This window comes from Tiliqua scincoides, chromosome 1 (genome assembly GCF_035046505.1).
Source record: "Tiliqua scincoides isolate rTilSci1 chromosome 1, rTilSci1.hap2, whole genome shotgun sequence".
In the NCBI taxonomy this organism is placed as follows: domain Eukaryota; kingdom Metazoa; phylum Chordata; class Lepidosauria; order Squamata; family Scincidae; genus Tiliqua; species Tiliqua scincoides.
Window position 1 is genome coordinate 246,186,458 of NC_089821.1, and position 26,656 is coordinate 246,213,113.

Here is a 26,656-nt window from a genome sequence, read left to right on the forward strand (position 1 = left end):
CCCAGCCAACCTTGTATATTTTCATTAGAATAAAAGTTTCCTTCCACATTAATCTTGCTGAACAACTAGCTTTTTTTTTTTTTTTTGGTCTCCAGGCTCTATTGCCCATAATTTGGGACTCCTAATTCCAGAATATCAATCACATGTAAATCGATTCTAAGCACTCCCATTACTCACATATTTGGACATGTCAGAGCAAGGCCACAAAAGACTTTCAGCACCTCTTAGAATTCCCTTTGCTTTTCACACCAGAGAAGCCAAGGAGATACAATTGAACAGTCGCTTATTAAGAGAACCATTCTTCAGTTAAACTAGCAGTAGCAGTAGCAGCGGCAGCTAAAGGGAAGCTCATCCAGAAAAAACTGGTAATTCAAAACAAACAGCAAAGTTTTCCATTTGAATACACACCTAGATATCATTGTGCTTCATTGAAATGCATGAATGTAAGGGGAATATGGAACCAGAGCAAACCAAGAATCTACTGAAGTCAGTATCAACACAAATGCCCATTTTACTCAGCAGCTATAAGGCTGCTACAAGCAAGTCTAATCTAAAATGAAAGCGTTCTGCCCACCAAAACTCCGGTCCAACAAAAGCTACATGCTGAATCTAACCGATCTCCTATATTGTCACTATGCATAGCCCTCCTTCTTCCTGGTTTCTCTATGTTAGATCTTTAGGTTAGACATAGAGTCCTAAATATTACAATACATTAAAATTATATTTCGGTTGGCTTCTGTCCACTGCACTCCACTGAAACTCTCCTCACCAAAATCACTTTCTGTTTATCCATTGACGATGACACCACACACCCTGTAGAAAAAGCACAAAACCTTTAACTTTTGCTCCTGACTTTCCTGTGTTGCCCATACTCAGGTTCATATCTCACTAACCTTCTGCCAGTGACCTTTATTCTTCCAGTTCCACCACCCTCAATTGTCCAAGTGTCTCCTGCCCCCTCAGTCCTTTCTCCCTTGCTGCCCTTAATGTACACGTACCTGTACACACACATACAGTGCATAATGTTACCTGGAACAAGTGCATGATTTTTCCTCACTCCGTTCCTTTAAATCCCTTCTTAAAACCCATCTTTTCAGTGAGACCACTGGCATCCTGCTTTAGACTCCACTCCTCACTAAAAGTTTAATGCATCTAACTTACAGCCCAATCTTAGACTTACTGGCCGTCTTTGTGACTAGCCCCTGCTGGTGCCGACTGCTGTAAAGCATAATAGCTGTTGCAGGTCCAAGTAGACCCCTCTGCACCACAGATGCTTACCCCCAGATAAGGGAACTATTGTTCCCTTAGAAGAGACCTTTGCAACTGCCCCTCCTCCCACTACAGGATGCAGCAGTTGCAGTTTTGCAGTGCAGCATCGACGGGTGGGAGGAAAGGATAAAATTGGGCTGTTAGACAATGACATACGTATCCCCTGTTTTCCACTTCGTCCATCACCTCCCTGCTCGCAAATGTTATGGCACGTTTGTGATCTCCTAGGCTGGCGCAAGGGACTTGTGTCAGCCTAATTCATTGTTAAGATTGCGCTTTAAAAGAAATTGCTTTCAAACATTGCTTTTGCTCTGCAAAGTTTTGACATACCCTGGAATGAGAAAGTTCCAATATGCAAGAATAAAAAACATTAACAAGAGCTGAATGTGAAATCTGAAATGGATTTTATACTTCATTTCAAGTTCTAAAATAGAGTGTGGGTGAGTGTAGCATGTTGATAGCTATTCCTTTCCCTTTCTTATTTTTGCTTTGCTAGTGTTAGTTTCTTTTAGCTACCGTGTAAAATGCAGTATGAATTTAATTATTCCTCCAAGGAGCTCAGGGCAGTGTATAAGGGTCACACACAAACACCCTCACATCTCACCATCTCACAACAATCCTGTGAGGTAAGTAATACCACTTGTATAGCTCTGCTCCTTACAATAGCCCTGTAAGGTAAGCATTGTCTTCATTTATATTGGGAGCTGGGGAGATGAGGCTGAGAGGGACTGGCTTGCCTAAGGCCATATATAGAGTCCTGGCATGGGCAAAATTCAAACTGGGGAAGTCCTAATTGGTAGCTCAGTCTTTTCACTCCTATGCAACATTAGCTATAAAAGAGCAAACAGGTTAGGCTGAGAGACAATTGTGACATGCAATGAGCTTCATAGCAGGGGTTTGACTCTAGAGCAGGGGTGTCCAACGTTTTCGGCAGGAGGGCCACATCACTGACACTTGAATTCTGACACTTGAATAATTTGAATAAATTTACATAAGTTTACATAAATGAATATATTAAAGACAAACTTATATGAATGATTGAAGGTCTTGCAATAGCTCAAGGCCTACAAAAGGCCTTGCACAAAGCAAGGCTGGCCTTTCCTTTGCTGCCACTACTGCATCACAGATGTGAAACAACAAGCAGTGGAGGGAGCCCTCAATCCACAGCTCACACGAGAGGTCAAACAGTTGCCCTCACGCTCCGAGCAGTTGCGTTGGGCCAGTGCAGGCGTCAACAAATCTCTGGAGGGCCAGAGGCTCATTGGAGACTGGGGGCTTCCTGACGGCCGCATTGAGAGGCCTTGAGGGTCGCATGTGGCCCCAGAGCCGGGGTTTGGGCACCCCTGCTCTAGATGCCTAGGTTGCTCCAGTCACTTAAAGCTGGTTAGAACTAAGGGCCAAATCCTATTCAACTTTCCAGCACTGGTGCAGCCAGCACAATAGGACATGCGCTGCATTATGTGGTAGAGAAGCAATCACAGAGGCCTCCTTCAGGTAAGGGAATGTTTGTTCACTTTCCTCAGGACTGTATTGCTGCAGCACTGGCATTGGAAAGTTGGCTAGGATTGGGCCCCAGTGTTGCAAAAGAAGTGTGACATAAACAATAACTGCACAGTTCTTCCCGTTCTTCTTTCTGCCTTTAGAAAGGAGCCAACTGCACCAAGCCTTCCAAGAAGGTTTATGAAGTGTAGCTAATGACTTTTTCACAGTGCAAATTCCCAAAATGATGTCTGCATGGCATGACTGGTCCCTGCTTTCAGTACATTTGCTTTATGTTGTTTCTCTTTGGAATCTGTGTGTCAGTCATTGTTTTGCATCCCACCCCAAACAAAACTCAGAGAGGTTAGCTAGATTGGCAATAAACTTCAGTATATAAAGTCATTCATAAACTGATTTTTGAAGACTGAATATCAGCCGTAATTATCATCCATAAAGTGTTATTGAATCAGGTCTTAAAACTTAATGCTGCTTTTACTATACCTAAGGAAGATAAGATTTTTAGATTGGCAGGTACTGCAAGGAAAAGTCAGGCTCATCTAAACTTGCTCATGTGATTTGCAACCTTAATTACATCCAGAAAGTCAGTACTCCAAAATTTTATCATTTCTACTTGGCAATGAACCCATGTTAGCAAGCCTAATCTGTGCACACTGAGATAAATATGAAATCAGTACCAATGAAAAAAGAATAACTCCATTTTCTCTTGAAGGTGACACAGGATTTGTGTGACATATGAGAAGGTTTCAGATGCTGGTGGTGGACAAAGGTATCCCAATGGAACTAGTGGTGTATATTGGCACCATATAATAGAGAAGGCCTAAAAAGGTTGCAGAGGCAAGCTGCAGACATAGTAAACCTAATATACCCCAGTTTAGTACACCTTTTCCTAAAAACGACTCCAGGACTAGCCAAAGAAATATTTTGTATCGCATGTTCCAAGAGGGGTATTCCCAGCATCAGTTACAATGTCATAGAACAGTGGTTCCCAGACTGTGGGTCCATGGCCCACCAGTGCATCAAGACACAGTTTTTGGTGGGTTGTGAAACTGACAAAGCAGATTAGGTTATATGCAGCAAGGGTTAAAAAAACCTGCTTTGGGGAGGGGAACACTGCTGCCCAATCACCATTATAGCTCAGAGACCTCCACGGCTGGCAAAGTGAAACTTTTTAGGTGGATACCGATGCAAAAAAATTTGGGTATCATTGTACATAGAAGATAATGGGGTGAATCTCTGGGATCACATACAACTTCATTACTGCCCCCATAAACACTCAAGCAACTACTTGGGTTGCTTGTGCACAATTTAACATGCATACACAAAATTACCTTGCCCCAAGCCCAAAGAATGCAACATACAAACTGCAAAGTACTATCTTTTTGAAAAGTTTAGTAGTGCTTAAGCTAACAAGTTCCTCTGTCTAAGTTCACATTCGCTGTCTGCTTCACTCTTTTTATAACTTACATTTATAATCAATTACTACAATTTAGGTTATGCAAATAACATAATTTAACAAAAAGTACAGGATGCCTCCCTTAGCCACCAGAGCATATGCTGCATCCTGGCGGTGTGTTGTCTCCTCCAGATAAAGGAATATTTATTCCCTTGTCCCAGGGCAAGCCTCCACTGTCCTCGTGAGTCCACTTGGACCTGCAACAGCTCTTTTGCTGGGGCAAGTCTGAGCAGACCTGAGTATGTGGATCGAGGCCAGGAAGGGGCATAGAATATCACTGGAGCTTCTGCCACCTTCTTTCCGCCCTCACCACTTTATTCTTTCTCTCCAAACCTTTCTAGGACCTTTTCTAGACTTGCCTCACATTTTGAGCATTATTGGGTTTGCAAATAAAGTCCCAATTTCTGTTGTGGCCAGTGTACAGAAGAATCTCCACCAGTGAGTAGTGCTGTACCCTTCAAGAATTACAGAATAGGCTTGTTCATTAGTCTATGTTTTGGTTTTCAAGATGAACACAAGAGAAGAAGCTAATCATTAAGGGTGCAATCCCAACCTCATGTTGGGCCAGCGCAAGGCCAGCCTGGTGGTATTGCAAAAGTACCACAAAGCACTTTCACACCACCACTTGAGGAGGGAGGCTGGCCCAAGCCCCATTGGGCAGGCTGACTGGTAAGGCTGCACCAGCTGACTCAGGCCAGTGCAGGGTTCTGGGGGGGGGGGGGGCTGGCAGAGGGCAGGAAGGAGGTGTTTTGAGGTGTGGGAGGGTGGGTGGCAGGTCGGCCTAGGGCGGGTGGCGAGTGAGTGTGGGGGTGGGACCAGGATCCAGTCTTGTGCTGGATTCTAACCTTGGTCCCAGGGAAACCGGAATAACTGCTTGGATTTGCACCACCTCTTGAGATGGCACAGATCTGAGTAGACCCATTGGAGCTGATGCTGCTTTACCCGGGCTAAGGAGAAGGAATTTCCCTTGCCCTGGGCTGAGCCACAACTGGCCCCGACCATGCTCTGGATGCGGGGCAGGCCAGGATTGGGCTGTAAGTTTTATAATGCTGTGGTTGTTACAGGAGGTATTTAATTTTTTTTTTTTTTTTTTAAGATTCTGTCTGCAGGTATTATATTTTCCCCAAAGGATTCTATGAACATCTGGAGAATTTGTAGGATAACATTTTATGCAGGCAGTTTAAAATACATGTTTATTTGGTTTTGCTAATAGCTATTTAATTCAAACACCTGAATCAACACCTGAAAGAAAATATGGATTTTTTAAAAGATGGAAACTTTCCTGCCTATATTCTGAGTGCTACAGAACTGCAGAATATACAGCCTAGGTTTCAAAAGCAAATTTAGGCCACCAAGTTCAGTTGTGCTGGGTAATGAAACTTTGCCAAAGGAGAGGAAGCTGTTTGACTTCTATTTCCCTTGGGAGGGTTTGTGAACAGGGTGTTAATTAAGAGGGAATGCAAGGTGGAGTGGTGGTCCAGGACTTCTACTGCAGGAGTGGCGATGCCATCAACAGGAGCATTCAGGTGTTGCCTTTGAAAGTTTTTTTGAAGATCCTTAGTTGACGAACATCAGGCAGCAAACTAAGGCTGCAATCCTGAACTCATTTACCTGGGAATAAGTTCCATTAAACTCAATGGGCCTTACTTCTGAGTAGACATGCATAGGATTGCACTGTAACAAATTTGCTCAGAGGCATATAATACTAGGCCAGGGGTGTCAAACATAAGGCCTGGGGGCCCAGATGCGGCCCGCAGAAGCTCTTTATCCAGCTCTTGGGCTTTCCCATCCACTGCTCTCAATTGCTAAGCTGTGCTGAGGTGTCACTGCTGAAAGGGCAGCCCACATGTTAATTGGGCTCTTCCATATCTTGAAAACAGGATCAAGATTTGTGTATTTTCTATCATTTGCAACTAATGAGTTCCTACATGAGAAAATGTGCTTATTTCTGGACATGGCCTGCTTAATGACATCACTTCCTGCTTTATGACATCGCTTCTGGTCCTCAGCAGGCATCATGAATGCTATTCGGTCCGCTGTATGAGTTTGACAGTCCTGATCTAGGCCATGGTCTTTTCCCAGGGCTGCATACAAGACAATACGTCATTCAAATTACATTAACGCTAAAATACTATGCAAATTCATCTGGGAATAAGTCCTGCTAATCACATGTAGAGCCTAGCTCTCCAATGCTCTTTTTCTATTCACCTGGGATATTTTTAAAATTTATGTTTCATTTTTTTTAAGCTATTACAACACACTCCAAGAGTTTGGGATGAAATGAGCTAGATAAAGATCCCATAAACATTTTTCCATACACACTTTCCTGAGAGTCAGTCCCATTGAACTTAATGCTGCTTGATCCTGAGCAGACATGCAAAGGATTGCACTGTAAATTATGTATCAAAGCCGGAATGGCAGGAAAAAAAACGATTCTAATGAAGATATTTAATTTTTTTTTTAATTGCATGGTCATTGTGGGTCATGGATATGGGGGGCAGTTGAATATGGCACTTCAAAGTTGAGCACTACACTACTATTTGTGAAGCTAAAATTGGGTTGCTCCTTGGAAGTGTGGTTCCACACTCACCACTATATGTCCAATGAACTGCTCAATATCCTTCAGTCCATGATATTTCCTATATCTTACTTGAAAACTGATCAGATTTCCCATCCTCAATATGTCTTGCACATACTATGTACACATTATTCACATGTCATGTACAGTGAGATTCTCAATGGCTTTTCCACAAGTGGACATGGTGAAGCAGAATTGCCACAAGGCCAGTTTGCAACTAAATCCATGCTAACCACCCTTTTAGAGCAAAGTCAGTAGAATTCCAACTCTATAGTAATGGTATCAATGAGGGTGCCCCATGATTAGGATAGGCACAGCAATTCCTCACAAGCATTTAGTGCTGTGATTTGGAAATGGCAAAGACAATCTGAGTCAATGCAGAATGACATTTCAAATAATTAATAACTATTTATTTGTTACAAAAATGGCATGGAATTCAGGCAAAAAAAATTAAGACTGATCCAATACAACAACGAAATATTTCCCTCATTGCAGCCTGTATTTTTGGCCTATCTCTTTCTGTATCCTTTAGACCAGGGGTGCTCAATAGGTGGATCGCGATCTACCAGTAGATCGCGAGGCAAAATGAGTAGATCGCGGAGCCCTGTCTCTCCAAACTGTTAATATGTCAGTTTCGTCTAGTGACTAGATGAAACTGACATATTTAGCTGACACTAAACTGACACTGAAACTGACACTTTAGCTGCTCTTCAAGCATGCAGCAACAAAACTGACAAAACTGACTAGACTCCAGCAGGGGCTCCATACATTAAAGGGGGTGTCTGTCAGACGCTTCCTTTCCCGGGCCTTGCTGGGTTTCAAAGTAGCTCTCAAGCCAAAAAAGTGTGAGCACCCCTGCTTTAGACAAATGCTACTCGAGCTGTAGTCAACCAGCACCAGTTCGCAAAACACTGACTGACGGTCTGCAGCATAGCTCTGTGACTTCCAAGCTTCTGAGTATCTCCCAAGACTTGCCGTGGGACTTGGACACATGCCAGTGAGCTATTTAGACAAAAGCAGGAAAGACAACAGAAGACCTGATGTGCCTGCCTGCCTGCCTGCCTGCCTGTCTGCCATCCATCCATCCATCCATCCATCCATCCATCCATCCATCCATCTAAACAGTTCATTACACATTGGGAAAAAATTGCCAGTATGCAGATACTTTGAGAAGGCATTGCCTTAGATGATGAAGCGGCAACAACTATAGCCTGAAAACATTTTCTAAAGTATTACACCATCCAAGTATTGTAAAACAGTAGTAAAACTGCTTAAACACAGTAGTGAAACATTCCATCATAAAGCACCCTGCTAAAAAATGCGGTAAGACACATTTTAGCCTAGAGGTTGAATCAAGAAAATGCTGCCATCATCTGTGTTGTTTCTTATACCCAAGGATTTTAGAAACTTGGGATGCAGTCAATAGTTTACTACCCTTTATTATATAGAGGAGTTTTATTTTTAAATTGCTCTCATGGTTCTAACAACAAAGATGCAGCAAACAGGAGGATATGCTGGTAAACAAAATTACCTTGTCCAAAGTCCCATTTCTTCTTAACCTGGGCAAACTCACAGCACAGTCCTCTGCATGTTTACTCAGAAGAAAGGCCAGTATTGTTCAGTGGCACTTATGCACAGAACTGTGCTGTCAGGAAACTGTGTCCTTATACTAAACATAGTTAGCCAATACTTTGATTTACAAAAATCACAGTAAAACACATACAATAATATAAGCGCGTATGTGAAAATGGCTCTGCACAGCAACTTACAGTGCAATGTTTCATCAGAACTAAGTCCCAATGTATTCACTAGAGCTTACTCCCAGGATTGCAACCTTAGTGCATTTACTGGTATTTGTTGCTTTGTCATAATTTTTTTATAGCAAAGTGAGCTCTGAAAGTATGCAGGTGTGGAATCAGAGTTGATTTTTTCCCCCATAATCATGATTATGACGACTAAAGTCTTGGTGTTGTTTTTTATGAAAGCTGAACTGAGTCACCTCACTTGTGAATGCTTAAAATCCCAACCCTGAGCTCAGCGCGCTGGTTCACCTCTGGCGTGCACTGTCACAAATTTGCCTTAAGGCATGTTTGCGGGCCCTAGTGCTGGGTGAGTGCTGGAGCTCCGCCACTTGGCAGTCGCATGGACCACCAAGCAGCAGAGAGGTAGGTGGGGGCGTGGGGGGAGGCAGGGAGGTGGCATTCCAGAGAGGGGGAGGCGAGTAGAGAGCAGGGAGAGGGTGGGGAGGAGGCGTTCTGGGGGGAAGGAGCGGGGTGGCAGGGAGGAGGAACTGGTGGAGCTTTGCTCCACCAGATCCAGAGCCTCTGTGTCAGGCTCGCCGCCCGATATGGAGGCCCTTGATTCTATGCCGATCTTTGGGTTGATGTAGAATCAAATAGCGCCATTGTACTTGCCTTACCTGGGGGAAATGGACAAAAGTTCCCTTCTCCTGAGGAGCTGCCAGCAGCTGTCTACAGTGCGTAGGATGCAGCGGCAGCCACTGTCCTGCCTGTGCGCCAGGCAGCTCAGGATTGGGCTGTTGGGCAACTGCACCTTAGCAAAATGGATAGGTTAGTTCTGAAAGTCAAAAAACATGAGTTATCCTTTCTCAGAATGTGACATCATGGAATAAGGAATGACTTCTCAAAATAAGAGACATTTGTCAACTATATCTGCAAACAAGGAATTTTTTCTTAATGATGGAAAATCGAATTTTGCTCTGTATATTGCAGGCTGAACTCAGACTATAATTGGTAGAACATGATAATCTGGACCTTATTTTAAAGCAAGCACCAAGACAGTCTAAACTGCAGATTCCTTTTCTTTCCTGCGGAAGGACAAAAATAAACTATTTGTTTACCAAATATTTGAGGTTCCTCTTCTTTCACAGTTAAAAGCTACATTTAAAAAAAATCAGGGAATATTTGCAGAAGCTATTCTGTATTTGCTATATATAGATAAGGCCCAGCATTTCTTTCCTTAAAGTTTTTATTAATCTTCTGCTGCTGCAAAGTGATTGCTGATCAAGAGATAGACAGGGTTAGTTCTGCAATTATACGGTGAATCTTCTTCAAACAAATTTTACCCATCATGAGAGTGGGAAATCGGGAAAGCAAAAAAAAAGAAAAAAAAAGTGATAAAATGAGTTGTTCCTGAAATGAAGTCTTTTAGAAGAATAATTAACCTGTAATAACTATTCTGGCCTCCTCTTCAGCCCTGAAAAGTAATCCTTCCTCATTAACTTCAAGTTTAATTAGCATCAATAATGAAAACTGCTTCTGAAATAATCATAAGGTCATGCTTCCTACATCTACAAAGTCTAATGATGCCAATTAATGGGTTGACCATTTTGATTTAATCAGGTGACCACCAGTTTAGCCAAACAGACATAGGCTACTAGAGGCACCTGTTCATCTGGGCCTTGTAGAATCTTGGAACCGGTTCTCAAGGATGAGATGCTGAACATTGCAGTGGCATGCAGTGTGGGGGCAGAAAGTGAGGCAGCGACACCCCGCTGGGGTTCTTTGAAAAGCACTGCTTCCACTGCCGAAACCGTGAGTGCGTAAACACAGCTCACGTGCACTGAGTGGCTGGAGCACATGGGATGTAACTGTTTGTGTAATTGCAGCCATGGTGGCAGCACTTTTCAAAGAAATCTTGTGGGGCGTCACTGCCTCACCTTCCACTCCCACACTGCACGTTGCTGGTACTTAGACCTTCTCAAACAAGAACAGACAGCCACAGTCATTACCACCCTTCTCCTTAATTCTCTTTACTCCACAGTCCAGTTCTCTGCTAATGCCCAGTGAAGGGAATCTGTAGGATATTACTCTGATAGGAAAACTGGAAATCTTCTGACCAAATCTGTCATAGTTCTTCTCAAGGACTATGGACTTCTCAAGGACACAGGCCAACACATATTTTGCTTTCTTAAACGTTACACCAATTCCTGGGTATATTTGGAGTGCCGGTTCTAAAAATGGCATCTGTTTTGCCCTATCACGTCTAGTTTTGAAAGTATAGTATAGCCTCATTAGTAAATGGTTCAAGAAGTTTCCTCATGAGGAAGCTGCTTGAACCATTCACTAAAGAGGCTATGCCATGTCTCCAAAACTAGATGTGATAGGGCAAAACAGATGCCATTTTTGGAATCAGCACCCCAAATTCATATCAAACCACCGTAAAGTTTGGGAAAAACTTTTCTCACCCTCAGTTTTGTAGGCCTGTGTAATTAATGGGGAAGAGAACATGGGCCAGAGACAGGTCTGGCCCAAGACACCCTGTTACCTGAGGTGGCATGCCAAATATCACTGCCCTTACCCAGTGATGTGCCAGCCTCTGCTTCTCCCACTAACCAATGCTCTAGCTCAGCAACTCCCTTCACCACCACATTTCCTCTTTCTCTCTTCTCTGCTCTTCCTTTTTCAATTTAGGTAGTGGAAGGAGAAGACAGGGAAGAAGTAGGCAGAGTTGGGCACTCCCCACCAATCTGCTGCCTGAGGTGACAACCTCAGTTGGCCTCAGGGATGGACCAGCCCTAACCACAGTAGACCTTTTTGGCCAAGTGTGACCTCAGGAAGACCTTCTATTTTCTCCTTGTCTATAATCTAAGCAGAGAAGCTACCAATGCAACCTTTGGCATGTCTGCTCAGAAGTAAGTCACACTGAGTTCAATGGGACTAACCTCCATGTACATTTGTAAGATAGGGATAATGTTAAAAAAGTAAAACAGGATCAAGACATTGCAAGTTTCGCATTCAAATGCTACATTGGCATACAGAGCAGGTGGCTGGAGGGACAGCCCGAGGATGACGCACCCTGGAGGAAGATAGGCACACCACCTGGACCCACACCAAGCAGAGGTCCATGCGACATTTGGTGGCAGATGTCCCCTCCCTGAGCATCAGAACGGTTGAAAGTAGCCTTCTCAGAAGCAATTTGGCAGTGTGTACAATTGTGGTGATGTCACTGAATCACTTCTGAATCACTTCCAGGTGCTATGCCATCACTTTGGTAAGTATGGGGTGTTGCACAGCATGGGGACATGACACGGGCCCCAGGTGGTGTGCATGCTTGGGATACCACTGGTATGCTATTTGACAAACAGGACTGGCAACAAAATAAAACCTTGGTATAGGTCTTTTGTGAAGGATACCTGACTGTGCTCTTGAAATAAAGGATTGTATAAGCTAATTTGGTAATTAACAAGATTATATTCCTTTAAGTTTTGCCCAGAGGAACAGCTTATTCTGCTTTGCTTGATGAAGAATATGCAAGTTTCAAAGCTGTCTTTTAAACAATTAGTTAATTTCATAAAATATATTCTTTAATTTACTCCATATAGCATTTCTCAGTCTGTTGGACACAAAAGAGCTACAAAGAGACATACAGTGCAATCCTAACTTGCGCTTGAACAGGCCTGTGCTGTATCCAGTGCAACTGGGGCTGGTTGAGGCTCGGCCCAAGGCAAGGGAATGAAATTCCCCTTTCCCCAGGGAGAGCTGCAGCAGTCCCAATGGGTCTACTCGGATCTGTGCCACCTGATGAGGTGGCGCAGATCTGAGCAGAACAGAGCAGCCTAGAGCTGCTCCGCGTTGCTCAGGAATGGGGATAAGATTGGGCATAACTGCCGGATCCTGGATCTGCCTCCTGCTCCCCACCCGCTTGCCCACAAACCTGCCCATCACCAAAAGCTCCTCCCCACCTTCCTCATGCCACCCAAGACCCCTGCACCAGACAAACTCAGCCGGTGCAGACTCACCTGTTGCTGCCACCACAGAGGCTCGATCTGGCCTCTACAGACCGACACACCTTCATGAGCCTGCACGGCTTACTCAGAGGGTGATACAAATGTACTTTACAGCCTGTTTGTGACCCTCTAGGGCCTTTGGGATTGCATTCATAAGGGATTGCATTCAGTTGCATTAACTGAAGGCTGCTGAATGTCTATTTGCACAACCATTTTGGAATGTGAGAGAAAACTGGACTAGGGTGCCAAGTGGTGATTTTGAAGGCCATTGTAATATATAGCTGCCAGGTAGAGCATTCAATGGAATATCCATATTAAAAACCAAACCAAAATCGACCTCAATGAGCTTTAAGGGAATATACTGGAAAAGAATTTTAAATGACTGTATATATATATATATTTAAAGGGCTATGAATAACAATGGCAAGAAACCACTGACATGTAAAAGGAAAGTTATCACTGAGCAAAAGTCCAAAATGTAAACAAATCGTGTGCACTGGCTTATGACTTAATTAGTCCATGCTAGATGACCTTCTGGATACAGGTTTTGCTGTGTGCTTACTGAGTTATCTTAAGAAATTAGAATATTTTTAATAAGACATGAAAATAATATTCATGACTTAGAGCCCAGTCCTATCTAATTTTCCAGTGCCGGTGCAGCTGTGCCAAGGGGGCATGCACTGCATCTTGTGGTGGGGCAGCAGTCACAGAGACCTCCTGTGACATTTGTTCCCTTACCTTAGGGCTGAACTACGCACTGCACTGTGGCTGCACCAGTGCTGGAAAATGGGATAGGATTGGGCCCCAAGTTCTGTCCCTGAGATCTACAATTAGAATTCTGGAGTAGCTGAGCTGGCAAAAACTTCTATCTGAAATCTTGTATACCTGTATGTAATCAGTCAGGCAATATTATTGTTGTGTCTAGTCCTATGCAGGCATTGTATATCCAAGGTGAAGACCATGTGGTTGGCAGGGGGAGACAGTGAAGAGCATGCCACAAACCCTACCCCATGCCAGTGTGCTCCCAATGCCCTGCCCTCAAGTACAGTGTTTATCTGTAGTGACAAATGCTGCACCCAGGGAAATGCTGTATTCCAGATCAAGAGATAGTGTGTCCTAAGGTTAGATACAACTTTCATCACTGCAGGCAAATTCTGTACCCAGGCAAGGATGCTGACACGGGCATTGGGCTCGTGGTGCTCTCTCGCAACCCCCCCAACACGTGAACTGCCCCCCCCCAGATAAATAACATTTTCACAGTGCTATTTTTTTAAGAATATATATTGTCCATTAGAAAACTGTGCATTTTGCTCTTCAGCCAATTGTACAATGTTCTTAATAGTCTTACAAAGAGAAAGATATGCCTGTACCCAGTGGCGTAGCTAAGAAGGTGCAAGGGGTAGCAGTTGCACCGGGCATCGAGCTTTAGGGGGGCAACAAGCTGAGCTTGACACTAGTGAGCAGAATTGTGAAAATCTTGGTAAGTATGAATAATACCATCATGTTATATTTCATTGGAAAGGTAATTTAATGGAGAATGCAATGAAATGAACTGCACTGGAATATCTGTTTTCTATCAAAAGTTATGGCCAATTAACCAGAAAATTAAAACAACTGCCTTGTGGAACAAAAAGTGGATTTGCTTAACTCCATACTGACCTATGAAACTGTTTGTTCTGAGTGCCAATGAGATGCTATTATGATACAGCATGAAACCAATAACTTTTTATTTATTTACTTAATTAACTTAAGTAATTAACTTAAGCCCAGGGGCCAGAAAATGTTCTTTGACCCAGGGTTGTAGATAGATGCCTTAGCTATGGGGGACTGGGGGAGGCAGCAGAGCAAGTGGATGGTGAGCTGCTAGGGGGAGGAGGTGGGTTCCTCCCAATTTTCACTTTTTAAAAAGCCTGGGTGTGATGTCACTTCAGGTTGTGACATCACTTCCCAGGCAACATTTTGAGCTTGGCACCAGGCTACATGATCATTAGCTACACCATGGCCTGTACCACCTCCTGTTTTCCCACCAGTGGCATAGCTAAGGGGATAGCTGTTGTACCAGGCAACAAGCTTTAGGGAGCAACAAGCTGAGCTTGACACTAGTGGCCAAAATTGTTAAAATCTTGGTATGTACGAATAACACTTTCATGTTATATATCATTGGAAAGGTAATTTAATGCAGAGTGCTTTGAAACAAACCACATTAGAATATCTTTATTCTATCAAACTTTATGGCCAATTAACCAGAAAATGAAAGCACAACTTTCTTAAGGAACAAAAAGTGGATTTCTTTAACTCAAAACTGACCTAAGAGACTGAGGGCATAATCCTAACCCCTTATTTCAGTGCTTTTCAGCACTGACATAAGGGCAATGCAGCTCTGAGGTAAGGGAACAAACATTCCCGTACTTTGAGGAGGCCTCCATGAATGACACCCAACTGCAGGGTGCAGCACATGTCCTATTGGTACAGCTAAGTCAGTGCTGGAAAGCATGGCATAAGGGGTTAGGATTGCGCCCTGATTGTTCTGGCAGCCAATGAGATGTTATTATGATACAGCATGTTACCAAGAAGTGTTAATAAGAGTCAGCTCTCATTTCCATGTACCATAATACAGCTAGTTCTGCTAACTGGTAGAGAGGCACTTTTTCAGGTGGTGCTTCTCTTGTATTTAGCAGGGAGAGAATAACAGTTAATAATAATAATACTGTTAATAATAACAGTCCCACTAGTGTCTCTAACCAATAAGGGGAGACACAGTGTCTCTAACCAATAAGGAGCACACTTTTATTTACTTACTTACTTACTTACTTACTTACTTACTTACTTACTTAATTAAATTTGATTTTGTCATGGGGGGGAGCTACAAAATCTTCTTTGATCCCAGGTAGCAGTTACCTTAGCTATGCTACTGGCTGGGCGGAGGGGCAGATCAAGTGAGTGGTGAAATGCAGGGGGGAGGAGGCAGGTTTCCCCCCAATTTGCACTTCTTAAAAAGCCTGAGTGTGATGTCATTTCCAGCTGTGACATCACTTCTGAGGCATTGTTTTGAGCTCTGCACCAGGATACACGTTTATTAGCTACGCCACTGTTCCCCACAGTAATCATTCTATATGTTTTGTTTCTTTATCCCCGTGCTGATTTTGTGCAGTTAGTAAGTCTTCTGCTTTTGATCTCTTTTATTTGGCTCTGTGGAATTTTGGTGGTGGGGGTAGGATTTGTTTAACCCTGCTGAGAAAATAGACAGCTGCTTGCTCCTACTTGCTCCTGCTTGTGATTGGACTGCACAAGTATTAGTGGGAGACAGGAAATATCTTTGTAGTTCTGTGGGACAGCAGAATAGCTGGGGATTATAAAGAGGAAATGGGGGAGAAAAAGAGATGCCTAATGCATCTCTATGGGTCATGTGAAGGATCAGATTTAAAAAAATTTTCAGTCAGTGTGATGTCTTGCCTGGTGCAACAGTCCCAATCACCCCGGGACTATGGGCACTGCTGGCAGTCATTGCCAGGAGCTATGAAAGTTGTGGAGGCCCAGCAAGTGCAAGTCAAGTCAGGCTTCATGAGGGTTGGGGTCTGGAGGGATTTGAGAGTTTAAAAGAAAGGGAAGGAAGAAAGACTTGTGAGAGCAAGGAGAGGACAATGGGGGGATGGCATGGAAGAGAGGCAAACCTGGAGCAGAACCTTGGTCAAAACAAAGGGGTAAGGAGGGACCTTGCAGGGAAGATGGAGACGAGAAGAAGAGACACCAGGGGATGTGGTGCCAGAGGGACTACCAGGCACAGGAGGAACAGGAAGTAAGAAAGAAGCCCAGTAGGCAGAAGGTTAGGGCGCCTGGGCCAGGTGACAAGAGGCGAAAAAACCCATGGGAGGGAAATCTGTCAGTGCCTGCCCAGAACTGTCCTCTTGTTACCAGGTTGGGGTAGTGCCACCCCTAGCTGGGAGACTCATCAGGCTTGGTAAAGGGCCCAAATCCATGCTGCCCAGTCTAAAGGAGGTCCCCACAATGGGCTAGGCCATTCCTGCCAAGTTATCCTCCCTTGCTCCAAAGGAACTAGTATTAGGAGGACTGAAGCAGGGTTGTAGGCATGAAATAGAGCGAGAAAGGCAGAAGGGCCATTGACTGAGACTAATCTTGATGGAAGGGTTTTATTTTGTGTTAAATATCCAGTTTTGTATTGAACTGAGTTCTCAATAAATCCCTAGGAGCAGCACTCAAGCCTCCATCTGGTTGACTGCCCCTCCCCCTTGAAAACAGACCTCTCTCTGACAGTAGGTGGAAGACCCCACAACAAATTAAATAAGACAAGCTGAGAGCAGAAGTTGCATGACTGGACTTGGAAGAAAGATTGGACAAAATAACTGCTCAAACAATATTAAGGAAAGGGCTGGACAGTTGGGAAAAGCAGGAAGGATGTGTGGGGCAATGTCTGGAATTTGGGCGATAATTGGCAGGGATGGGAGTGAGGGGTACTCCTAATATATGCCTCCTTTCAATGTTTGAGAACTTTTGCTCTTCCCTTCAGTTTTTGGTGCATGGAATACGGAATGTATACATTGGCAGAGTCAAGGTGGAGTGCTGATCGGTGCTGGACTATAACTGGGGAGGCCGAGGCTCAGACATGATGATCACTGACCTACTGCAGAGGGTTGAGGATAAAATAAAAAAGCACCAAGTATAGCACCCTGAGCTTCTTAGAGGAAGGACAGTATATACAAAGAGCAGCATTTCTCAAACTTCTCATATTTCTCAAACTCGGGACCCACTAGGTGGGTTGTAAACCAATTTCAGGTGGGTCCCCATTCATTTCGCTATTTTATTTTTAATATATTAGACATGTTGCTACCATGGCATGTGACTGCATTTGAGGAAATGTTACAGATCTGTACTTTTAACAGGCTATTCTGTATATGCTTTTAACAATGATAGTAAAGGAAACTTACTCCTAGGTAAGTGTGGATGGGATTGCAGCCTAGGATTGTTAAAAACTGTCCTGCTTGATGACATCACTTCCGGTCATGACATAACTTCAGGTGGGTCCTGACAGATTCTCAATCTAAAAAGTGAGCCCCACTGCTAAAAGTTTGAGAACCACTGCTGTCGAGGTAATACAGTTTTAAAGAAGTAGATGTAGTCATCAAATGCTACACTTAAAACATACTAGAACAGATCATTCTGTGAGAAAATAAGTATCTGCAGAGGATTTGGCACTGGTGTGAACTCATTTTGCTAGCATAAAGGCAAAATTACATAGTACATGCATCTATGTGCATGTTTTCCTTGCTTTCTTTCTCTAACAAAAAGCAGCCTCTGAAGGCTGTGGATTTTATTGGAGGAACAGGGGAGAGGTGTTGCTTAACTCTTTCCCTTACTGATGTTTTTCCATTTCAAATCCCCCCCCCACACACACACACACACAAACTACAGGGGAAAAGACAGAGGGACTCATATGGATTCCTTTATAGGTATAAAGGGAGCTGAGGAATGTGCAATTTTCAGCAAAAAAAAGTGGCTAGCAGGAAAAAATACATTAAGCAACCCTTAAACCCTCCCTCTTCTTCCCCTCACTGAAATTCATAGTGTTCAGGGGGCTGCCTTAAATTATGCAAAATCAAAGAAAAGAAGCACATGGCTGCATGTAACATGTCATTTGGCCACAAGATGTTGATTTAAGTTCAGCACACAGCTGCAACCAGCATAAGTAGGGCAATATGCACTGTAATTATGGAGAAGAATCATATAGCCTCACTGAAGACTGTGATATTATGCCCATGTAAAAAACTGCAGGATTGGGGCATGATGGACATGGATGTGCATGCTGGTGCCATCTTCTGGACGCAGTCAGAACTGCTCAATTAGAACAATTAAAGAATTGAATATACCCGTACGTTCATCTGTTTCTTTCTGCACATCTCTATTGTTTTAGGTAAATTAGGTAATAGGGTTTTTTCCCCCAATCTCTCAGTTCCCCAAGTCCAGTGTTCATATGGGAGACTGACTCACCCTCTATTTAAAATAAAGTATATTTATGAAGTATATTCATGTCTTAATAAAGGAAGCACTTTTAAGGATTTAAAGTCTCAGGATTATTTAGAGGACACCACATCTTATGATCTTATAAATACTGTATTGGGACTGACCATTCCAATTTCTGTTTGAGCCATCCTGTGGTGCACTGCTCCATCTCTGGAGTATCTACTGTTAGGTACAAAAGTCCCTTTGTTTGCACTTCACTATGGCAAATGTGGTTCCTGGTTCCACCCTCCCCACCTCAGTATTGATGGACCAGCTACTGTCAGGGCTCTCAAGACTCTGTCTCACTCCCCAGGAAGCAAGGATGTGACATACAAAGCTTGCACTGTACTAAAGACCCCCTGGCTCCCTCAATCCTCACAAATCCTAGACATTTTGTAGGGTCTGGATACTACATGAGACACAAGCTGTGCAACAGCTACCTCTGCTGCTGTGACTGGCTGAAGCAGCAAAAAGTTCAAGCTTGGAACTGCGTGACTTTGGCAGGGAAGGGCCATTGGTGGTAGAACACATAATTTATGTACAACATAGTCCCATGTTAAATCTCTAGCATCTCTAGGTATGTCTGGTAAAGATCCTTTTCTAAAACCCTGGAAAATGGCTAGTTACTGTAGATTTAAAAAAAAAAATACTGACCTAGATGGACTGGTGCAGGACACCATCCTCAATGGTGCCATATTCCTGGCACAGGAGAGCTCCAGCCCGTCACAGCAATTCTGGCAACTGTGGGCTGCACCTCAAATCTTTTGCCCTCATTACAAAAGCCTGGCTTGTGAGAGGTTAGGGAAGAGCTCTCATCTCCCACGGAAACTGTGTATATCTCCCTAGGGAGAATCGCTTCTCACTTTGACAACCATAACCCTACTAGACTCTCACTGACTAGAAGTCTACTCTTACATGTAGTATTTTTTTTCCAATTCAAAAACTAGGAATTGTCACTCCATCAGCATATAAATGAGAAAACTAAAGAAGGACTGGCAGGGCTAGTGGATTGAATGGATTTGTCCAGGATCTCACAGTACTTTCACACAGGCAAAATTTGTTCTTTGCAGTGCTGTCACGCAGGTGGAATAATACTGGGCTGGCAAGAGCCAGCTGTTTCAGGGTACATACATTTTGACTTCCAGGCAGATCTCTGGAATAGAACTGGTATGTTTTTTGGGGATCTAGTGATCCACTGCCGTAAGTTACCTTGCAATGGCACAAATGTTGAGTCGCCATCATGCATCATGGAGTCACTGGCAGAAACAACTGGTGTACGTAAAGGGGCAGAGGGGCATTCATGGGCGGTTCAGAGGAAAATGAGGGTAGGGAGTGGGCTGAACTGGGGGGAAGGGTTCAAGGGCAGGAGGGGGTGAATCTTAGTGGCAGTCACACATGCCAGATCTTATTCCCTCTTCACAGTCTGGACCCACCTCCTTCTTCTCCTGCCAGCAAAAGACCCATTGACAACTAGGTAACATATTGGGAGGTAAGTGAAAAAAAATCTATACTTAACTCTCGCTTACAGTCTGGCAACCACCACCAACCCACATCATAGCTTGCAGTACATACTCCATCAGTGGCGCTATATGCTATGGACTGGGGGGATTGAGCTGTTAGCATATTATTATTCACAGAGATTCTTGTTTTCTAACATATACCTGTGGGATACGTCCTTGCTAGCTTCCTTCAAATCACTTAAAAGAGAATCACCTTTTCTGTGAAGCCTCTGGTACCATGCCTTAGAGCTTTTCCCTGTCATAACTATGTGTAACTGAAATAATTTCATATGCTTCTCCTGTTTAGCCCACTTCCATCCCCATTCCACTCTCTGGATGTTTCCTTTGTATCTCTATTTAGTTTGTAACCCATTCAGGGCCAGAACTTGTCCTTTCAATCTGTGTAAAACACCATGTACACCGATGGTCCTATATAAAAAAGTAAGAACGTATGCTAAATAAGTAGTTTCACGTGTGCATCGAAAAATAAACCATAACTTTGATGGAGTGTGCAAAAAAAGTGAACAAGGAGCCTTGGAATGTTTCAATGGAACTGGTAAATGACACACAGTCCAAGCATATCCCTTCCACCAGTGCTGATGCAGCCATGCCACATGGTGGGGGGGTGGATGTGAAGGCAAACTGGAGGTAAGTAGAAAACATTTGTACTTAACGCCAAAGAAGCCCTCAGGTCACCCATGGATCTCCATAGACATACATCACCTATTTTGGTGGCATTTGTCCAAGGAAGGAAGAGGGGTGGAGAGGTTTACAAAACAGGGGATAAGATCTGGCGTGTGCCATTGCCACCGGATCCACCCCATCTCATCCTCCCTCTGCCCTTGGTTCCTCCCTATCCCAGCCCCCACTTCTGCTTCACCTGGCAGCAGTGGACACCCTCACTGATGGCAATACACATGGCCGCCAGCACAGTCATTGGGCCAGCTCATTTGAACATCACATGCCATACGCTGGATCCAGGCACTTCCACCTGGATCTTGATGCCTCTGCTGGTGGAATTCGTGCCCTGCTGTCAGCCCTGAACCAATAAGACTGGGCCATAGGTTGTGTAAGATCAACACAAACATACAACAAAGAAAAATACAGGTGCAGAAAATACTGAATTGGTAGATATGCTGGAAATTGTCTTTATAAAATGACTTTGTAAAAAGAAAAAAGGCTGTGACCATGGAGGAACCATGGGACAATAGTAGACACAGAGATACATTTCTTTCTAAAATAATTGTGGAAAGTTAATCATTCATTCATTCATTAAACTTTAATAAAGGTACTGACTTTCAAATGAACAAACCAGGAAGCAGAATGCTAATTAGGGAGAAGAAAAGATGTGGACTGCACTAGCTCTACACGTAATTTTCCCAATTCCAGAAGGTTAGCCATGTTAGCATGTAGCAGGAAAAACAGAAGAGTCCTGTGGTACCTTAAAGGCTAACAAATTTATTTTGGCATAAGCTTATGTGAACTACAGATTTTAAGTGACAGACCCTTTACAAAAATGTGCTGGTCCAGAGATATTCCTCAGCTTCTTAAACCACTTTGAAATTCTCACAGCCAAATCCTTGCCACAAATCAATGTGTGGCGCAAAAATGCATCCTGTGGTGGAGGGGGGGCAGTCCAGGAGGTCTCCTCTGGATAAGGGAGCATTTTTTCTCTTACCCAGGGATCAGCCTCTGCAATGCGGGGGAGGGGGGTTCTACTAAGACCTGGACAACTAAATGGTGCGAGTCCACATGGACCCATGCCACAGGATGCTCTCACTAACTTACCTTCATCAGCTATTGACAGCAGCAACTGTTACCCTGCAGATGCCTGATCTTGTCTGATCTTGGAAGCTAAGCAGGGTCAGGCCTGGTTAGTACTTAGATGGGAGACCTCCTGGGAATACCGGGTGCTGTAGGCTTATACCATAGTCCTTCGAGACTGAAGGTTGCCAACCATTTATTGACAGGAGAAGCACTGGAGCAGGTGGGAAGGTACAGGCCTTCCCACTGCTCCCAGGTGCACGCTGACTAGCGCCTTTTGCAACTGGCATTTAGAGCAATCAGGGGACTTCAGCACGAACAGGGGACTAGGACATGTGGTAAGTCTAAGATTGGGCTGTTTGAGATGTAACATAAATCAAATGTTCTCTTTCAGTTAGCCAAGGTCTTCTATCACCTCTAGGAAAAGTCTGGTTTTCAACAGACTTGACTCTTTTTTTTCCAAAGAGAAAATGGATGCATATTTTGCTTAGGGTTTTTGATTTACACTGGCCATTACAGATAAAATTTAATAATGAGCACACAAAACAACTCAGTGTATACAAAAGGCCACGAGGGCATTCAGATAATCATATATAAAGATAAAGGGAAGTGCTACTTTCCTAGAATTACACTGGCATGGGGAATACACATAGTATCCCATATAATTTTGATTAATAGAATGATGGATATTTTTGACGAGAAAAGAGCAAGTTTATGCATGCACATACTACTGCTTTATAAGTGATTCTGTTGCAGCCATTCTTCTGGCAGTCATAAGCCTTCCTGCTGCCAGTAAATACTATAAATGTGATTACATATTATTTAAAATCTGGCTTCTGAAAGCAGAAGTACTGGAAACCTTCCTCTGTTTTCACAGTGGCTCTCTCAGTAGCCATGGTTTTCAGTGTAACAATAAGAATGGAGTTCCAGGACAGCCACCAAAAAGCTCTCACATGGCCTGGTTATAGTATGAAGGCATTTGATGTAACAACGTTACTAAATCTAAAGTTTGGGTCTGATCATTGCCTGGATAGGAGACCTCCTGGGAGTCTTACATATGCTACCTTTAGTCATACTGAAGAAATACAGGACAGAACTGTAACAATACCCTGCAGTTATGGGTAACTGTATATTGGTTTTACAATCCTCCTTCACACAAAAGGATGTAGCGATGTGCCCACACAGGGCAAGTGTGCATTGTGCAGACAGGAAGCATTGTGGGCGACAATCCCTCCAACTGAGATAACCTCCCATCATGCACAGGGGAAGGCTATGGGGAGTATACCATTGTTGGGAAACTGCAAGGACTCCACTTCGAAGACATAGTTCCACATGCAACTCCCTACATTGGATGGGTGTGTATTATCTTATGAGCAAACTACAAGGAAAGTGTAAAATGGTCCTAGGGTTTTTGGTTGTTTTGTTTTATTTTAAGTAAATAGCACTTGCAGGAATGACAAAATTGACAAAAAACTGACGGGGAGGTATGAGGCTTTAATACTGTGTCCTATTGTGGTTCTAGTTCCATTCCCCCCCCCCCCCCAATGCACAATTTTTCATGGGAAAAAGCACCACAGGGCTGCGGGTCTGCATCTTGATCACAGTATTGCCACTGCAACACCAATGAGGATGAACAGGGTCCCAATGGCTCAATGTCTTCCAGTTTCTACCTACCAATACTGCTGGCGAATAGTGCAGTGTTGGTGTAATGTAGTGAATGGACTGGCTGATTATAAAGTTTGCTGGAAAAAAGAATGAGTAGACACTGGCAGTAAACCCAATGAACTTGGGGGAGGTGTAGCTGGATAGGATGAAAGATGAGGCAAAACGAAAGGCATTCTTGAGTGCAAATCAATTGAAGAGTTACCTGAGTGAAACCATCACTCCATGCCCATGTGCCAGCCACTCTGATCTTCCTGCTTTGTTACAGGTACATGCTTTTCTGCCCTTTTCTCCTGAGCTGATAGTAAGTGATTGAAGCTAAAACCTCTCATGTGCTCTGTCTGTGCTGTTCATCTGAGCTATAGCTCAACATAGGAATAGCAATGAAGGAGCACTGGGTGTGATGCATTTAGTGGTGGAAAGGGGGCATGTCATCAGCCTGGCTCTGTCACGAGACTGGCTTTGTAGATGGGAGGCAGGAGTTGCTTCTGGCATAGGAGTCCTGGGTTTTGGATTGGCTGCTGTTCCCCTTTTCCCAGCTACATGTATTGTTGCCAGCTAGTGTGCCAGCTTTGTGTTGTCTTGTTTGTGTTTATATGGGAGTGAAGGGTCACCTCTTTCAGGAGTGAGACACTCATTTCTCTGGTTTCCCCTTTCCTTGTTATTTTTCACTAAATTACTAGCCAGTTCTCAGCATTATCCAGGATGGTTGTTTGCATTCATTCATATTTATGTGTCCCCTCTCCCTTGCAAGCAAACTTGTTCCTCTCACTTGTATTATGTGCAAAGGTATACAAATTGCCTGTGTAGAATCACTGGCACAAAAGTGGAACTTAGCATTTCACCGGCGGGGATATCACCTGTGGCATCTATAGATAGACCTCCTACCCAAAGAGCTGTGTGGTGGGTTGATTGATGTGACAGGAATGGCATGGCTGCTTGTCGCAAACCTAGGGGGGTTTGGGGTGCTCAGAGTTCTTGGTTCTCGAACCCTAAAGCCGTCAAGGCCCCTCTGCTCAGTAGTACTGCCACCACCCTGTATGTGCCAGTGCCTCAGTCCAGGGACACTGAGACCCTCTAGGCTTAATTCTATCCCTTGCAGGCACTGAACTCTTTCTCCAATTAAAGCTTCAGTCTTCAAGTTACTAGACCTCAATGAGCACTTGGTAGCTTGCTGAACGGCTAGGCAGGATTCTGAACCTTTGTCCCCCACAGACAATGAAACAGCTTAGTAAAAGAGTGCATAAGGTTATTAAGTGCATAAGGTTACATAAAGTTACAGTAAGGCAGCAAATGCTAGAGGCATAAACATCTAGGAAACATATCAGCAATAAAATAATAAAGCTAGCTGGCTATCTCTATTAATCCCTATCTCTCACCTGGGTCAGTTACTCTTGTAGATCTTTTAGCTCCAGGGCTACCTATGAGGCCAGGTGCCCATGATGGACAATGGAGCTCACACGCGAGCAGGATGTTGCACCCAACTCTGTCCAAGAAGGGATGGGACATACCCCTTGGCCACTCATTATTATACTTCTTATGCTAATAGTACTGAGGTGACTTCATACTATTTTAGACCCTTGCGGAACACAACCTTCTCAAAGTTGGCTTGGTTGTTAACTCCTCCTAGTTCTTAACCCTCCCAACTGGAGATCCATAGCTGCACTCCATCATGCTTGATCAGGCGCCTCTCTGTCTACTAAGGTGCTAAACATTCCAATGGGTTGTAATTCTTGTTATCTGTTCTTTCTGGCCAGCAAAGGAGAGACAACAATCCTTTTGTTTATTTACTCACATTCTTGCAGCTAGGAACTGCTAGCAACTTCTCAGTTACACTGTCTTAGTGTGATTCAGACTTCTACTGCCAACCTAGGCCTAAAATGTACATATGCATGACACTGCTTTGGTTATTTTTCCCACAAAAGGGTTTTTTGTAGGCTGCTGTGGACTGTGTTTGGGCTGCTACGGGATTCAAACCCCTGATTGAGCAAAGCCCTGGAGCTTGTGGCTGCATGCATGAGTTGCTGAACTCCTAACTAACTGACCTTCTGGTCTAGTTCTGGTTGCCACATCTCAAGAGGATATAGTGGAGATGGAAAAGGTGCAAAGGAGAGCAATCAAAATGATTACTGGGCTGGGGCACCTTCCCTATGAGGAAAGGCTACAGCGTTTTGGGTCTCTTCAGTCTAGGCGCCTGAGAGGGGACATGACTGAGAAATACAAAATCATGCAGGGGATGGACAGAGTGGATAGAGAGATGCTCTTTTCCCTCTCACATAACACCAGAACCAGGGGACATCCACGAAAGTTGGGAGTGTTAGGACAGACAGAAGAAAATATTTCTTTACCCAGCATGTAATTAGTCTGTGGAACCCTTTGCCACAGGAAGTAGTGATGGCATCTTGCCTGGATGCCTTTAAGAGGGGATTGGACAAATTTCAGGAGGAAAAGTTCATTACGGGCTACAAATCATAGTAGGTATGTGCAAGCTCTTGGTTTTAGAGGCAGGCTGCCTCTGATTGCCAGATGCAGGGGAGGGCACTGGGACGCCGGTTGTTTTGTGTGCTCCCTGGGGCATTTGGTGGGCCACCGTGAGATACAGGATGCTGGACTAGATGGGCCTTTGGCCTGATCCAGCAGGGCTCTTCTTATGTTCTTACCTTGTGGGTCTTTTATCAAGGGAGGCATTGTGGGGTCCTCCATGCAGCCTACTTGTGCACGGTGCATGTGTATGGGAGGAAGTGGAGCTAGATTCCTCATAGCACTATTGCTGCCATTGTGTGTTGGCTGTTGCCTTCAACGCAGGGGTTTTATGGCTTGCTGTTACCCAGCAACTTGACTGATTGGTGCTGCAGTGTTGCCAGGGTTTCTGATGGTGTTGTTACATTATCACTTGTTTCTACTGATACTGTTTTGTTTTCTGCTTTATTGGTAGGAGCGCACACAAAGGCGCCTGCAGTATGCAGGTGAAATGACAGTATATGCGGCATAGGAGAACCACAGGGTTAGTCTGTTAGTCTCAAAATGCTTTTCTTGCCTAAATATTTAAACACATAAATAACCTCCAGCTATTCCACCTTCTAATTTTATGTTTTCTGACATTTGTTGTTCTGAAGAGAAGAAAGGTCAAACTCATCGAATCTGCATTTATGCTTCCATGACATTTT

The 26,656-nt window shown here is 43.8% G+C and overlaps 1 protein-coding gene and 1 pseudogene across 1 annotated transcript in view; one reads left to right on the plus strand and one right to left on the minus strand.

Moving 5' to 3' along the window:
• ALK (ALK receptor tyrosine kinase) overlaps positions 1-26,656 on the minus strand; it is a 690,171-nt gene that overhangs the window by 641,034 nt on the left and 22,481 nt on the right. The gene's annotated exons all lie outside the window — the stretch shown is intronic.
• LOC136637480 (5S ribosomal RNA) lies at positions 21,866-21,985 on the plus strand (annotated as a pseudogene).